This window comes from Chanos chanos, chromosome 13, assembly GCF_902362185.1.
Source record: "Chanos chanos chromosome 13, fChaCha1.1, whole genome shotgun sequence".
Lineage (NCBI taxonomy): Eukaryota > Metazoa > Chordata > Actinopteri > Gonorynchiformes > Chanidae > Chanos > Chanos chanos.
Window position 1 is genome coordinate 10,305,572 of NC_044507.1, and position 17,346 is coordinate 10,322,917.

At 40.6% G+C, this 17,346-nt stretch overlaps 1 protein-coding gene across 1 annotated transcript in view; it reads right to left on the minus strand.

The window, feature by feature from the left end:
* The window catches only part of mical3a (microtubule associated monooxygenase, calponin and LIM domain containing 3a), a 63,781-nt gene extending 46,701 nt beyond the window's left edge, over positions 1 to 17,080 (minus strand). Inside the window, 1 exon segment of the mRNA XM_030791007.1 lies at positions 17,068 to 17,080. The gene's annotated coding sequence lies outside the window, so the exon portion shown is untranslated.
* Between the last annotated feature and the right edge of the window lie 266 nt (positions 17,081 to 17,346).

Here is a 17,346-nt window from a genome sequence, read left to right on the forward strand (position 1 = left end):
CTAAGCCAAAACCTTTGACCACAGCGCCTCTCTCCAAAATAAAACTTCCTAGTCACTACTAAAAAGTACCGGTTTAGTCTGAAAGTTCCTCATAAGGAAGAGAAGACTTGTCTATTTAGTTTGGAATGTCCCTTTCTCCAATGTTTTGCTGTAAGTACTGCCTGACAAGGACTAGGCTGTGCACTTTTTAAATTCGAGGCATAATATCTCAGGACCTTCCCCTGCCCCTCAGACCTACAGAGGCCCGACCCAAAACCTTTTCTGGATTCAATTTAAAGACAAGTTTCACTTGATTACCAAAAGAAAACATCACCCATTCCCTGCGGACTATGCTGCAGTGTATGAAAGTCACAAATGTCAAACACTTACAGTATTTACAAATGATACTAAAATGAGCTGATGTTCATGCCAAGAGCATCTACTAAATCTCTCCTCTCCCTCCTGCAAGCCCACACACACACACACACACACACACACACCCATATGCACAAACACATACATACCTACACTGCTCCTCTCACACACTCATGAGGTGTGGTTTCTCCTGAGGAAATATCAGCCTCTAGGGAACACATCTGGCAGAGATGCTGAAAAAAGGAAAGGGCAGGTAGGTAGAGGGCTAGTGCTGGGCTCTTTATCTGCGTGCCAGCTCCACACTGCTGTGAAAACACACTCTTGGCCCAAAATGACCTCAAACGCTTCATAACTGCTGCACAAGCAAGATGTCAGCAGTCCATGTCCGCCCAGCCAACCTGCATCCCACCCATATGAATCTCAATAGCCTTCACTCAGACTGCTAAGTGCTTAGAAATACTTTAGTCATTGGTCCAGACAATCTTTCCACAGTACTGTAACCCAGCACACTATTCAACTCATCTGCAGCAACAGCTTCACTGCACTCCTGCTGACATTCTCTGGCCACTGTGGGCCCAGAACCTAGGCTTTCCAGACAGAAAAGGGAGAGGGGGGGGTGGGCTTCCCACATTCTGGAGCAGCGTCTCACAAATTCTCCAACACCCTAAATCTTCACATTTAAAATCCACAAGGTCCACGTTTTTTTTCCACCTCAGAGGTCAAATAGGCCTACTTTATGCAAAACATATTCAAGATATTACAGAAATCCATTCACAGCAGACACTGACAAAGACATCCAACAGCTGGGAGAGTGGATTTCCTCTGCAGGTGTTAAATCTAACATTAAGCTAGATTTGCCAAGACAGGTGTTTCCACTGATGACCAGTTTTCCTCTCCGTAGTAATGTGATTTACACTTCATCCAAATGTATTATTTCATATATATATATATATATACACATATACACACACACACACCGTGGTTTTTCAGGAACCAAATGAAGTAAACAAACAAGATAACACTTCTAGCTGAGTGAGAACGAAAAGTTATGCTTTACTGACTGCTGTCCTTGAAATTCTCCAGATAAAATGTGGTGGGTGTGCATTTTTGAGGACTTGAAACTGAATCCACATTGTTTACTGGATACTCTGTGAGTCAGCCTGTGTCACAAGCCTAGCCAAATATCTATGCAGCACAACCTGTTCGCCGTTTCTTGAGAGGTGGTGAGTGACGTGTGAAAATTATGAAACACACGACAAGGGCACAGGCGTCAGAGAAGGTGTCTCGGAACTGCAGTGCTGAGACACTAACACAGGAACTTTGAGCGGACTCCTTATACTTACAGAATACTGAAGTATCATCAATGTTTTTGTAGAGCATTGTCTTGTGTTGACTTTGTAGACATTGTTCTCTGCACTTGTAGGGCTACTAATCTTTCATACATGTATGTATTTCTTAATTTTCATGTGTCCAAAGGCTTATACACAATGCAATGTAAGCACACATGCACATAGAGAGAGAGAGAGACAGACAGACATTTTGGGAGTCCTATGTCCTTCTAAGCTGCACTTAGCCTTGAAAATTTTGAAAAACATATATAGTCATACATTGGCCCTTGGCCTATTAAAAAAAAAAAAAAATCAGCAAATTTGCAAGGTCTAACACAGACCTGTGGTAGACCGAGAGGACATCAGGAGGTCATAAATATTCTTAATTATTTGCACTCCATTTAGAACAGGGACACTTGAAGTTCAATCACACAAGCACAGGATGTGCTGTGTCACGATAAGAGGGTGTGAGGAGCATTACGAGTCTCAAACTGCATCGCAACACCTTGTCAGGCCTGAGCATTTCCAGAACACAGGCCGCTATAATAAGAACCAGACAACTACATTCAGATGACTCGTATCACATAGAAAATGCTGACTTATGCATTTCTGTCGCTGCGCAACCAGACATTGATGAGAGATTACATTACGGAGACGGAAAACAAATCCTTTTGTATCCGATAAACGCTGAGCTCTTTTTTTTTTTTTTGTATGGCCATAACTAACATGTTACATGTAATAAACATGATGAATATATTCAACACGCTGCTGGACAACACGCCTCTGTACCCCTGCTAGAGAGGACAAGAAAACCACAAAGTCACGTGGGTGAAAAAATAATTAAGAAATGATTTTGGGTTTCATTAAAGTTTCGGAAAGAATCTACCTCTTGCAGATTGCGAAAGAGCAGAGGTAAACTCGATGAATAAAGACCGAGAGGTGTCAAAGGCGAAATGCCTGTCTCAGGGGTATCACAAAAGTTCTGATTTATTGGCTCTCCATTCTGCTAACAACTCAGATAAAAAAAAAAAAAAAAAAGCAGGTTTTCTCTTACATCCTCACACACTCTCTCAGCCTCTCTTTGGCATGCATTTTTCAGCTTTGTCACTGGACTGTGTCATTCCGTGGTCTAAAAATAACTCCTATAACATGTTTGAATGGCTTCTGCAGCAAATGCTCACTCAGTGTTTTCTTTCCTGTGGGACTCCATAGATTTACTGTGCCCTTCCTGTCTGCAACTCCTTGAGTGAAGAATTCTGGGTTAAGCGGGTTAAGGAGGCAGCGTCCTCCGTTTTGTCTGCAGGGGTCTCTCTGACTGACGATCAAAGGTTTGCCCTCCAAAGCAAAAGCAAAAGCAAAAAAAAAAAAAAAAAAGGCAACGAGAGCTAAACAAGTACCATGAGGTTCAGTCCAAGTCTCTAGAAAAGAAGGAACACACAAGTGACTCACACACACACACACACACACTACACACACTACACACACTACACACACACTACGTATGAATCCCAAAGGAAGAGAAAAGGGAAGAAAAAGAAAAACAAACAAAAGCCTACAGACAGCGTGAGCCAAGCCAAGCATAACTATACTGACTGAACATTGGAGTGGAGGAGTAACCGGCCATGATCTATAGGGAGAGCTGTTTTAAGAGGAAAGCCAGGGTTTTTTTTCCCCCCTCTGTGTTCAAAAGCCTGACTCCTAAAAGGTACTTTAGTGGATCTCCTGTCTCTGTGGCATGATACATATTCAATGTATGGTGCCTTAATGCCAAAACTGTAATTGTTAAACCAAGCATTAAGCTGATGATAAAACATGTCATCCCCACTGGCTATCTCAAAGACGCCAACGAAGGTTCTACAGAATGACTGGTTGCTGAAAATAAAAGTTAGTCTCGTTGGAATTTGGCAAGAGTTGTACTTGTTAAAGTAAAAAAAAAATCAAATATTCTATTTGTTGCAAACAATTATTAAACTTAAGAAAACAGTGAATATCCCATGGCTGACATAATTCAGTTTCATGGTTGGGGTTCCAGAGGGTTTTTCTAGAGAGTATGTACAATACTGACCTGAAAGACAATATGTTCTGATAAACTCTCACAGTGAATAACATTTTATACCTGAGAGCAGTTGTTGGTCATGGTAGTTAATTCAAACCAATGATTATTTTTGAGTCGGCGGGAAAACATAAGCCACTCTCTCTTTCTGACCACCCCTTGTCCTGCTTTGATGTTTCAGGCCTTTTTTTGTGTGTGTTTGCTCTCCCTTTTGTTCAATTGTCATTCACTCTATGAGCAAAATTCCACAGCAGACATCTCGAGACACCTGGGCGGGGATACCACCAATCGTGAGTTGTAAGCCATTCTTGTGAGCCAGACAACTGTGATGTCACCTTGCTCTATTGGGGCTTCTGCCCTTCCTAAAGTCCTGTTACCAATCACTGTTGCCACGACAACAGCATTCCTATCACATGACATCATAAGACAACAACACAGCAATCTCATTTCAGACAGGTATCACAGCTACCCAAATCTAATGGTGCCAAATAACAGCATAACAACACATGGTTAACAGCCATTGACCTTAGTGCTATAGAGAATAAAGCCAATGTGGCAGATTGAGACGGTTTTGAAACCAGTAGTAACAAGATTTTCTACAACGCTCTCATAATGGCTTAAATAATCTGGACACTAAACCACCACACCCCCAGTGATAAGATAAAAGTGTAATGTAAGTGATTAATTGTGTGTTAAGTAAACAGGGGATCAAGTTTAACAGCACGAGAACAAGGGAGAAGAACACTGTGTATACAGGAAACAGGTCTGTCCATCTCCACAACAAAAAGCAAGAGAAGAGAAAAGCAAGCCAAATATGCCTGAGACGCAGGAAAATGGTCACACTATAGAGCTACCATAACGATGAGACAGAGGGAAGCTCTGATAGCAGATCGGTTTTTTATCGCGAGGTTATCCGCACGAGTCCGGCCAACGCTTCTTCCATATCACCCGCAACATGAAAACTTGATAACCACGTTACTGTGGAGACGTGACCTGTGCACTTTGAAATTTATGCTCACAGTCCTCGTAATTATTGATTCAAAACACCACAAAGTTTGTGGCAAATGAGTTCGCACGTCCTAAACCAAACAGGCTGATGCAAAGGTTTTGAACTCAAAGGTTTTCTAAGAGTGCAGACGTGAATAAATAGTTTATTTACACTTAGCTTTTCTTTCTGCTGTGTGAATGCAGCCATGAATCAATCTTAAATCCATTTCAATGGACCGGAATGAATAAATTACGTTGTTTTTTTTTTTTTAAAAAAGGCAAACAAGTTTGGCCTACTTGGTGTATTTCAGCAGCTCATTCAAGCACTATAATTCCACCTTTATTAACCAGCATTTTTCTTCGGTGTCACACAGTTACTGTGTGTGTGTGATTCTATCACCTGTGTATGTGTCACCTGGATTAAAATCACAACTCAGATCCTCTATCACACTGACGATTTCAAAGCCGTTAGCAGTAGAGCGTCAGGGTATGAGAGGACCAGGTTTATTAGTGTCTAGGAGCATCTGAGAAAAACTACATTTCAGAACAGGATTATCTGGCTAGAAATATGAGATGGTGTTTAAGGACACTACCTTCAAAGCCTAACTGCAGATGCCATTAATGCAGAAAAGGTCTTTCATTACAAAGGAAAGAAAAAAATCAAATAGTTACCATGCAACTGCAACAGTAACCAAACAACAGTACAACAATAGATATAGAACCCAACAGCTCTATATCTAAACACATTACTTAATGGTCCCAATGCCTCATCAGCTTATGTAGGCCACAGTTTCTTGTCTCTAACCCGCATGTTTGGTTTCTGGGATTTCAATATTTGACTATCAGTTTGCATTTGCATACTTTGTGGTGAGTACATGGAGTAGTCAAAGTTCTGACACAGGCACATCAAAGCAGATAAACAACCAAGATTTATTTAGCACACAGCATGTCCACACTCAGTTATGAGGTGACAGACGTAGAGATTTTGAAGAGTGAAATGATGGGTTCTTGAATACACCTCTGTCATGAGCTTCTCTTGCAACAATTCATGGATTATACTTCACAATCACACAACTGGCATGAACTTAAAATCTTGAACGGATTGTACAATAAGGACATAGGGAAACATATATATACACACACACACACACACACACACACACACACACACACACACACACACACACACACATACATACATATATATATATATATATATATATATATATATATATATATATATATATATATATATATATATACACACACACATATATATATACATACATACATACATATATATATATATATATATACACATTAAAAAAAACCCATTTGGAGCTCTACTTTACATTGTCACTGTAAGTGCGTGTGTATATATATATATATATACACACACACACACACACACACACACACACATATATGCATGTGTGTGTATGTATGTATGTATATAAAACATTTGGAGATCTACTTTACATTGTCACTGTAAGTGCGTGTATATATATATATATATACACACACACACACACACACACATATATGCATGTGTGTGTATGTATGTATGTATGTATATAAAACATTTGGAGATCTACTTTACATTGTCACTGTAAGTGTGACATGTAATATCTTCAGCACTTCTGTTTCTGCCGCCATATTTATTCCAGACCCAACATGTCAACTCTAGAGAACCTCTGCAGATTTCTGGAATTCCAGACCGCTTGGATGGGTGCTAAAGATAACCACAAAATTGTGCAGTAAACTCCAGGCCAAAGGGAAGAGTGAACATTATATCCCCAAAGCTCTGAACTATTTCATGCTTTTGAAGTATCCTTTAAGGTCTGGGATTTAGAAATTCCTGCAACATTAGTTATTATGGTACTCAAGCACTCTAGATATGAAAGTACTGCCTGAAAATGTGGTAACGTTTACAACAGAGATGTACTAAAATTCAGCTCTTGCTGTTTTTTTGTTTTTGTTTTTGTTCACTGAATCTAGCAGGACTGAATCAAACTCACTTACGGTATGTTGTCAGGACAGTTAATGTCTGTTAAAGTTGTTTTGCTATCATTTACCAGTAAGATTTAGGCCTACCATCTGTCAACCATTTCAATACAGCAAAGGTCAGCTGTCATTCAACATCACCGTGACAACAAGCAAAAGCCACAGGCATTCTGGGGAAAAAAAAACAAACTTAAGTTTAAGTGAAAGGCATTACTGTCAGTGAACATGTCAGGAACTGTAGGAACAATGATGTCCCTTTGAAAGGCAGCCTTTGTCGCTTCTTGTGAACACAGTCGATTTATGAGAAGCAAAACTAGCCTATAAGTAAGAACAGAGCATGGATCAGAACAACCAAGCTGCATTATGATAAGTCATTCTCACCTACACATTCCCATTTTCACCCATTTCCTATCCTGTGATAGGAAATCATTTCCAGCCATAGCTAATACCAGAGTCTTGATGAGCCTACAGTTGGCCTTACCGCTTCAAGCAGGCCGTAATCCCATGAGCACAGCACCCAGCATTCTGCTCTAATCCCACTCTGTGGGGGTGGAGTTACAGACGACTACTAGAGTAAACAGGCCACAAAGCTCCAGTAACCAACACGGCCGTGACAGTCTCCTGGCCCTGACCCTGGGAGTTCAGGTCACGGCCGCCCTTCCATAAATCAATGACAATACTCTTACCATGAAACAGCAGCTAGTCCAATAACAGAGTAGACTAGTTTATAGTCCATATATCCCACCGGGAGGGGGATAAAAAGGAACATGAAAGAATGGAGAACCCAAAAGGTCTGGCTAATCAGGCTAAATCCTGAACAATAACTATGCCTTCTGCTGGAGCTATTTTAATTTTGACTCAAGGATGGAGAACATTTGTTTGAGATCGCCATACATTTATGACCAGTTAAGAAACGGAACTGTCTGGAACTGCCCAAAAATATTTCACACTAAGATCAGGTAGCGCAAAAGAATTTCAAGCTTACTCATTAATGCTATTTTAAGTCCTCAGCAATCATGTCACTGTTCACTTAACTAAACATGATAGAAAGGCAATCGAGAAGGTTTGTTTTTCTGAATCCTCTGACACACAACACTGAGTAGACTGCGCCATTACAGACTATGTACTGTTGCAACATCCTCCACGACCGCCTCATTTCACTCAATTAACATTTCCCTTTTGCAGATGGCCAAGGTTAATAAATAAAACATCAAAAACTCAATAAAGAGAGGAGCTTTTATTACGGGCATAAATTAATAGCTCCCTAAGTAACTTACAACATATGGTGGAGTGGCAGTATTGGTTTATAAACATCCACACTTCTTCATCCTCCACTGCATAACATCACCCTAAATATGAAAAATAACCGCAGCTATTAATATTTGGTTTTTCTGTAGACAGCGAAAGCATGTGGAAACATAACCAAAAGCTGGAGCCATGACTATCAAGCCAAACTAAACAGTGAGAGAATTCAAAGTTGGGAGGCCAGGCCCCCCCCCCGTCTGTGGTCCACAGCTCTACGGCCGAAGCACACACTGCTTAAACGTCTTTAGAGATGTGATCCATCTTCTCTCCGTTCAGCTCGGAGCCGCTGAAAAATCTCAGAGAGAGAGAGAGATCTGAGCAGCCGGAGAACAGAGCAGGCCAAAGGAACAGGAACAGGCTTCCTGTGCAAATGGCATGCGGCAGCTGAAGGCATTCAAAGAGAAAGGTAACCAAACACTCACCCTGCGTCTCTGACCACTTGAATAGCTTTACCTGAAAAGCATGAAAACAGACACCCTCCTGAGTTACGCTTAAATCTTTCACAGATTTTACGAGCCTGCTGGTGCTGGTGATGACATAAAAAGGTGACACGGCACTGTACGCATTTCTCCACAGGTTTACAGTGGAAAGTAAGCAGATAAGTTTGTTCGCAGGTTACAAGCCTTGGTTTGTAAAAGCCTGCAAAGAGGAATGTATGCACGATGCTGGCTCAGTACTTTATAATACCAAAGGTATAAATCTAGTTTCAAAGGGGTTGAATAATTTTGACGTGACAAGTTAAAATTATAGTGTACCTCTGTGGTGCAGCTTGAATCTACTCGGTGATATGAAAGTAACAAACAAATACCATTTCTACTCGCAAGGCTATACAAAATGCACAAAAAAAGAGGTTTAAGTGCCACTGGCTAAGCTAATTCAAATATTTATTTAACAAGACAATCATGAAAAAGCTCTGATTTGCCTCATCCAGATGCACCGATTACATCTCACAAAGCATGCCTGGGCATCGTTACTAAGGAAGGGTGACTCAGAAGGAGGTGAGAGGGAGGAAATGCCAGCCATGCCAGGTTCTCTGATGTGTGAAGAGTGTGGCAGCAGCCTGGCACTGAGTTTAAGTTATCTCTGTGAGACAGCCAGGGTGGTGGAGCAGGCCAGGAAGACGACCTGACTGCCTGAACCGAAAGGCCAGGGAAGTTCTTTTCCATTCTCCTCTGTTTCCAAGATAAGGCTACAACAGGGCCCACGGCTACATTAAAAACAGTCAGTCTTAAAGACATATGATACGGTCAAAGGAACAAAAGGTTTACTGCGAAATGACTTTGGAGCAATGGGGTTAGGGGAGAGTTCACATCGTAGTGACATGAGTGAAAGAGGTCTGTTCCTGTGAGATAAGTGCAGGGGTGTGAGGTATGACATGCCTCTCATTCTTGAAGGCAAGCAGAAGGTAATCTTTTATGCACAAGTATTATACTCGAGAGTGTCTTTATTCACTGTCCTCCTTGATTCCGGGGGCTCAGAGCTGCTATAAACCTTCAATCTCCAGCTGTGTTTTATGTAGGTCAGTCAGCTTCACTGAATGGTTATGAAATATTTGATTTTTTGATATGCAAGATCTCTGCGTTCCAAAGAAAAAAAAAAATCCCTGCCTTTCTTTGTGACCTTGACACAGTATAGTCGATTAGGGATTTCAGCTGAGCTGACTAGAGTTGAGCAGCACCCTGAGACAGGAAAGGTTTTGAGGAGCTTCACAGAACATTCTAGTGTGGCACTGACTGATTGTGCTAATTTCAGGGGTCATCTGAAAACCAAACTTCACCTGCCTCCTTTAACCCAAGGGTCAGCTCTCACCTGAATTTCAAAACACGCTCACATTAATCCTACATTCCAGGACAAGAAAACCCTCCACCATTCAACCCAATTCAAAATTAGCCCATTTGTTCCCAGCACAAAAAAATAAATGGGCCAAGAGATCCGTTTGTCTAGAAATTTAGAACTCGGCCATAGCAACGGCGTTGCTACGACAACAGAGCTACAAATGAGCTAAAATTTTTTGGAAGGTAAGCGCAAAACGTTCAAAATATTACCTCAACACCCCATTTAACTAAACAGCCTGAGTGAACTTCAACATAAAATGTAGACTAAACGATTTCTCCTAACAGCTTGGAAAAGTATATATACACAAAAGAATTACCGAGGATTTTTCAATACTGGTTTTAAAAAATAAGATCTGTAAGTGTAGCAAAGCAGCTGTATCTTATGTTCTCTTCACTGGTGGGGTCCAGGCAGGGACCACCCCACTATCTTATACTAGCACTCCACACAACTCTCTGAATCATGTTTGCACAGGAATAGCTGCTTCATCCCAAAGACGTGTTTGTTGATGTTTGTTTTGAACATGTAGCATTCAAAAAAAAGATGAAAACAAGGGCTGTAACAAGATTATTTGGATGTAATCAAAATGTATGCCTGTAATCAGCCTTCACACAGCACTAGGCTGGTTTCTGTTTGTGTGTCAACTCCTTATCTCTGATAGCACACATAGATTTCGAATGGGTGAGAGGAAAACGGGGAAACTAAAATTTGTTCCTAGAAAAATCAAACAATCCGTTACTGGGCCAACAAAAAGAAAATACCTTAAGTCAGGCATTAAAAAAGTAAACTAGTTAACAACAGGACAAGCTCCCGAGTCTTAATAACAAGAAGTTCTTCTTGTAGACGGAAAGTTAACACATCAATAAATTTGGCAAAATATGAATTGTATTCTGTATCTTTCAATGTGGACATGCAACAAGCATAGCCTGTTGCATATATAGTGAAATCTCAAAACAACTCAACCTACTCAGAGAGCATCATGTGTTGTTTTGGGGGTTTTTGGGGTTTTTTTAGTCCATGTCTGATGACTCATCTGAGCTTGATAAATTGGTCACCCAACAGTTCAAAAAAAAAAGGAGAAAAGAAAAGTTTTTTTTTTTTTTTTTTTTTACATTCTGCAGTAATCATGGACTTTTACAACGTGCATGTGTGCGTTGCTCCACTTGCCAACAATCCAGCTCTTTCAACTCAACTTCCGTGAAATTTCTGTCATGACCTCTCTGGAAAAGCCCGGGCAGCATTTGAAAATCAAAGACGCTAACTGCAATAAATTCCTGCAGAAGCAGTAACCAAACAATAACTGAGCTACAGGTCGAAAACATCTCCTTTTAAGGTCAACTCACTGCTTAGGGTGGCTACACTCACCACCAACTGCTTAAATATAAAGTATCTGTTTGGCTTGTATTAGAAAGCGACAGTTATTTCTAACGTCATTATCCAGGTACTGCTGTGTCTTTAACGGCCCTCTCCAGCTGTTCACATCACTGCAGGGGTTTATTCTCTGACTTCCTTTCGTTTCACACTCTTGCCCTATCCAACAGCACTTTCACAACTGTTTGGAGATGCAAAAACAAACATTCGCTCTCAACCAACAAGGGAGGAACAGAAAGAAAAATACACCTAATCTTGGCCTTGCTTGTCCGCCTGCAGGTCCGTTCAGTCAGCTGGAGCTGAGCTGAGTCAGCAAAACAAAGCCCTTCCTCTCTCTCTACCTCACTCCCTCACTCTCACTCGTTCTCGCTAACTCACTATTGTCTCTGGGAATGAAGATAGAGGGAAAAGTCTGGCATTAATGAAACTGCAGGACAACATTTTAGTACACTGCTATGAAATACCGACAGCTAAGTATTATACTGTTTTTTTCCAAGAGAGGAAAAATGATTAATGCAGTAAACTAGTTATGCTGACGAATTACGTATTCTCTAGTTTGTTGTCTCATGCAGGACATATAAGGACTTATATCACAAAGGATAACAACTGGAAAAAATCATATAAAAGCACTAATACAGCTCTTGGACAGAATAGGCTATCAAAACCTGCATATTCTCAATCCCTGCGTAGTATGTAGAGTCTAAATTCCCCACAATTTTGAATCTGGCCAGTGTACAGTAAGTGGGATCAATAATGACCATTAAAAGCCCAAATGTAGGGGAACGGCCCACTAAGAGTGAAAAGTGCTTTTGTTCAAAAAGGAAATAAGTGCCATGCCACGACCTTCTCGCTCCATTGCTCCATTTGGCCACTTATTTCTCTATACATAAGAGCCGATACATGGCAAAATGTGGGGCAGCAAGACACGGCACTCTCACCAGAGTTCAGTCAATCTATGGGCATTGCTAAATATCCCCGTCACACATCTCGTCAACGCCTGAGAAGACATAGGCAGACACACCCACGCAAACCGACCAAAATTGACCAAAGAGGTTCCTTTCAAATCTTCATTTCAGTTATTCTGAATCCCACGATGAGAAGATTCAAATCAAATATCTACCTTATTTCAACTAGTAATTGGTAAAAGAGAAGTCTGCGGTATGTTATCATGCTACAGTTATATCTTTATACCGTAGTTTGTGAGACTCTGGTGTTCAGCAGACAATATTTGACAAGAAAAACTAATAAATTTGTAATTTGTAACAAAAAGAGTAAATAAATAAAATAACTACACGAATATATGCACACATAGGCCTACATACATACAAAAAAATTACCACACAGTGGGAGACAGCTCCACCAAGGCAAAGCATGTGGCGACTGAACACTTTGTTTACAGCTATTAAGAAACCGTTTTGAAACTGTGTGTTAGTCCTACTACGAAGTGATCTATTCCCCTGAACAATGTTTTTGTCATGTGAAAAATAAAACAAATTTGTTCTGTAACTTTCGAGCGTGACAGCGAACAGTCACTGTCCACGGGGGTATACATAACTCCAAATGTGCACACAAACGGTGCTTTCTGAACACACTCTATCGACCATGAGAGAATAAATCAGACAAGTTTTCGCTAACATAACACCGATGTTAACATCGATTATCCATGTTCATATCGGATACACAGTGGTTAACGTCGTTGGATATCGCGCAGGATTATTCCGGTAGATGTAAGCATGCGGTTGTTGCTGGGTGACAAGTGAAGCCACTGATGCATTTCACAATCAAAGAGTTTTAAACAAGCCGATCACTTACTGTAATAATTTCCACAAAAATCGTCTAAAAAACCTAAGGTTAAATTCCAGTGTCTTGAAGCACTTACTCATCTCTGTGGGTCCAGTAAAATGAATATTTCACAAATGGTTTTCAGCTCACGCACGTTTCCAAAAGTTGTTTTCAGCGTGTAACATCCTTACAAGATCCATATGCAATACTTGAAAATGTATCCACTTCGCTCACATAGCTTAATTATTCTTAATTGCTATGAACGTTATTTTCCAATTCATATATATGTTCGGTCACTCACCCAACTGTAGCAGTTGGAAGGCGCTTAATAGGAAACTCGATGGGGAAAGGCAAAGCGCATATCCTTGGAAAATGGAGGGGAGGACAACGCGATGTTATGTGTAAAACAGGCACAACAGACGTCCTCTGGGTCTGTGTGTAAATGAAACGATAAGTATACACCTATAATTACAAAAATAATTTTCTTATCTTTCGCAAATGAGCTAAAGTCAAGCAGTTATGACACGTTATTGTGGCTCACCCCTATGACTGTTCGAAATGAACGTGCACGTTTTCACAGTTTAATCGGATTGGTTTCTTCCAAAATGACGTTTAAGAAGAGCTTTGCAAATTTTATACGGGTGTTTCGAACACACATTGAAACGATTGTGTCTGTATACCAAATATGGAATTTCAAAATATTAGAATTTTAGCAACTGCTTTAACTGCCAAAGAGTCACCTAAAAATGTTTAACAGTGTTATGTTAGGATTTGTGTGTGTCTGTGTTTGTGTGTGCATTTCTGCCTGTGGCCGTCTCCCCCTGTATTTGTGTTTGACAGTCTGCACCTTATTCATATATATTCATGTGTATGTTAAAATATGTAGGTCTGTTCCTACATATATTTACAGAGTATAATGTATTGCACATTTACATGAGCATACATGCATACAGAAGTTTGTGTGTGTGTGTGTGAGCCTACACATCAGAGCAGGTGTGCACGAGTTTTGATATCTGAAAGTTCACAATAAAAATCTCCCAGCCTGCTGCTCTAGTCCAGGGTTAAAAAGTTATCCAGCCCTGGCCTGAGCAGGGTGGACAGGAGGCTGGCAGTGACCTTCTCACCAATTACAACAGTGCAGTACAGGGCACCCACAATGGCCGGTATGACTCCACACTGTGTAAAAGCCAGATGGATGAGAAGTGGCTGCGTATATGCAATGCCCTTTCATCAGGGTAGAATTACAGCGTGGGGAACTTGGCGGCTGTTCTTTCTCTCCCATCTTTTTTTTTCATTTCTAAACCTTGTTTTAACACAACACAGGAAAGAACAGCTTTGGAATGGGTAAAGGAATCATCAAAAATTTGCCTGTGTTGACAACTTTTGACCCACAGCTATGGACCTCAGACAAAAATAAGCACTACAATGTCTGGACTTTTTTTTTTTTTCTTTCTGCAGAGGAGTCTGGAGACATCGTTTAACTTGGCTGCAACAAGCCTGAAGTTCAATCCCCCTGAGTTCACGCCATTTTTCTTCAAGGGCCCACCATATAAGAACCTCTCAGCTGAGATGTGCTTGCATTAAAGTGTCTCTGCATGCCCTGATGGAAAGGTCAACAGCGTGGAACCTCTTAATAAAGACCAATCATGTATCACAGTGTTCCTGTGTTGCAAGCTTCCAGGCATACTCAGAGGAGGAGATAGGCAAGCTCTCTGGAGTGTGGCTCGAAAAAGATAATCACTTGATAGTGATGTAAAAAATATCTCCCTATCTGTTAGTGCAGGAGTGTTTGAGAGGACTTGGTTGAGGTGTTACATCACCAAAAAAACGAGGGTATTGTTATGAGCTATGCTAGGAGGGGTCCCCTTACATTGCTATCAGCTCTCTGCACTTTACTGATGAAAGACTTTCTTCCTTTAGTCCTGTATAACTGACACACACCCCCTCAGTCTGCTGACAGAGTCACAGAGCTAACACCCAAGTGCATGCCAGCAGGGTCGATGATCAGAGCTACAGGCGTCATTCAAATCCGACATTTTGACTCACAGCGAAGCCTTTAACGGGGTTGTTGAGAAAACATTACAGAGAGAGAGAGAGAAATAAAAAGGTAAGCTGCCATGACTCCTAACCATCAAGAGCTCCAATGATTTTCGTAACTTATGCAAATACATTCAAACAGATAGCTTTGTCAATGAGATAGCCAACAGATCAATGACCAACTGTCAGCATACTCTAGTTCTTGTTGAAATTAATTACCATTATTCTAGCACAAACAACTGAAAACACAGAGAACTAAAAACCTATTTTGGTAAAGCTGCTTTTTTTTGTAATCTCCAAAGATCCCTTTCAAAAAACTGTGCTTGACCTAGTTCTGTGTGTTCTATACTAGAGGCATCATGAACTATTTCAGAGATTTACCAAAAACATCAATGGGTGATGATGACTTTCCCACACATAGGTTATATTCCATTTACCACACCTCTACTCTTCTGCTTTGCATTATAGTGGCACATTCCAGATCCTGACCAGTTACTAACAACCAGTTTCATTTTTTCAATCTGAGTCCAAAATATATGTCCGACAAAAGGAAAAATATAAAGATTAAGACCAGTTATGTAGGAAAAAAAAATAAATGTGAAAACACAAGGGTGCTCATTATGGAGCAATTATAGTTTTTCCCTGTTTTTTATGTTTTAGCTCCATAAAAACCAATACATGCAATTAACAGACATCATCAGCACGGACCATCAGCAAGGACAATGTGGGCGGTTTTCTCATTTAAAAATTCTACATAGATTACAGAATCTGGATCTACAAAGGACATCTGACAGCCCCAGGGGAGGACAAGACAAATAGGTAATAGTCTGAAGTCATGTCATATGTGTTAATCATTACCATATGCTAAAAACTGTTTATGGGAAAACAGAGTCTGAATTATGTGAGTGCATAACCCTGACAGGAATGACTTCATCACAAAAGTATAGTACACACTGTGTCATTGAGAAGAAAAACAAGGCACAAATGAACTGTAATTACCAGACTATAATTTACAAGAAACTGGTGATATGTAAGCAAAAGGGTACTAGGGCATTTCCCTCTAGAACTTTGTTACCTTGTTTGAAAACTGCAGGAATGCTGTTCATAAAGGTAAAATCCAGTTCTTTTCTCTCACATCCCTGGTTTTTACACAATGTTGTGTTTTCATTCACAAAGCTAATATAAGCTCTCATGAAAACAGCAGGCTTGACCTATGAAAACATGTTTACCTGTATTATTTTGCCTTTGTTATAATTTCAGCTGTTATGACGTCCTGATGTTTCTATCATTAAATTGCTAATGAAATGTCATGTCTGTATTGGAATTTCACAGTGTAATATCACAATTATTTTATCAACAAAGACTATCCAGCACCTTACAACAGCTTCCCAGTCCATATTTTTCATTCGAAAACAAATATTGCTTACAGTTTTCACTATCACAAGGACATTTGGTATATGGAGTCAGCAAGGAAGAATAGGTTTAGCCAGCAGACCTAGGCGTTCACTAATTAAACAAACCATACAGGGGCCAAGGCTCTCTGGCTGACTCCAGCTGACTGGAGCGGTAGAAACCTCCCTGGCAGACAGCTAGTAAAAGGAGCTAATGGAAGCGCTCATGCACACAACCTATTGCAATTTCAGCTTGTATCATACAACACCAGAGAGAGAGAGAGAGAGATGCCCCAATTATTGCAGGCGGAGATCCCGAGTTGTCCCTAATGATTCTTGTTATTATGCTGTTATTGATTGTTTTGATGTTTTGTTCTTTTTTTTTTTTTTTTTTTTTAGATCTCAGATCAGAGAAAAAAAAGCTTTAGTAATTCCAGTGAAGGGCTCTTAATTCAGGCATGTACTTCCACTTTGTGATAGAGTAGGTATGATGTCATCTCCTCACTACAAAGCAATCAGCCAGGAGACTTATCATCTGAACCTGACAGTGAGCTACACCGACAAGGCATAAAGCAAATATACAGCTCAAAACTCAAGTGGCAGAAAAATCAACAGTACTTACAGCAGGAAGGTCCTGTAAACGAAAACTGGCCGTTCCAGCGTTTGAGGCTTTCCTGCCCTCCTCTTTCACACTCTCTTCCGTTTTCTCTTTTCTCTCTCCCTCTCTCTGTCTCTCCTTTTTTTTTTCTCCTCTCTTCCCTTACCACAGCGAGATGCAAGCTGGACCACTGCTCGTTGCCATGGTTACGGGAAGGGTGGTCTCACGTGATTTGGTTGGCAGGCGTGAAGGGAGGCGGGCAGGCAGGGAGGGCGAGGCAGAGTAAGAAGGGCCCCTCCTGTC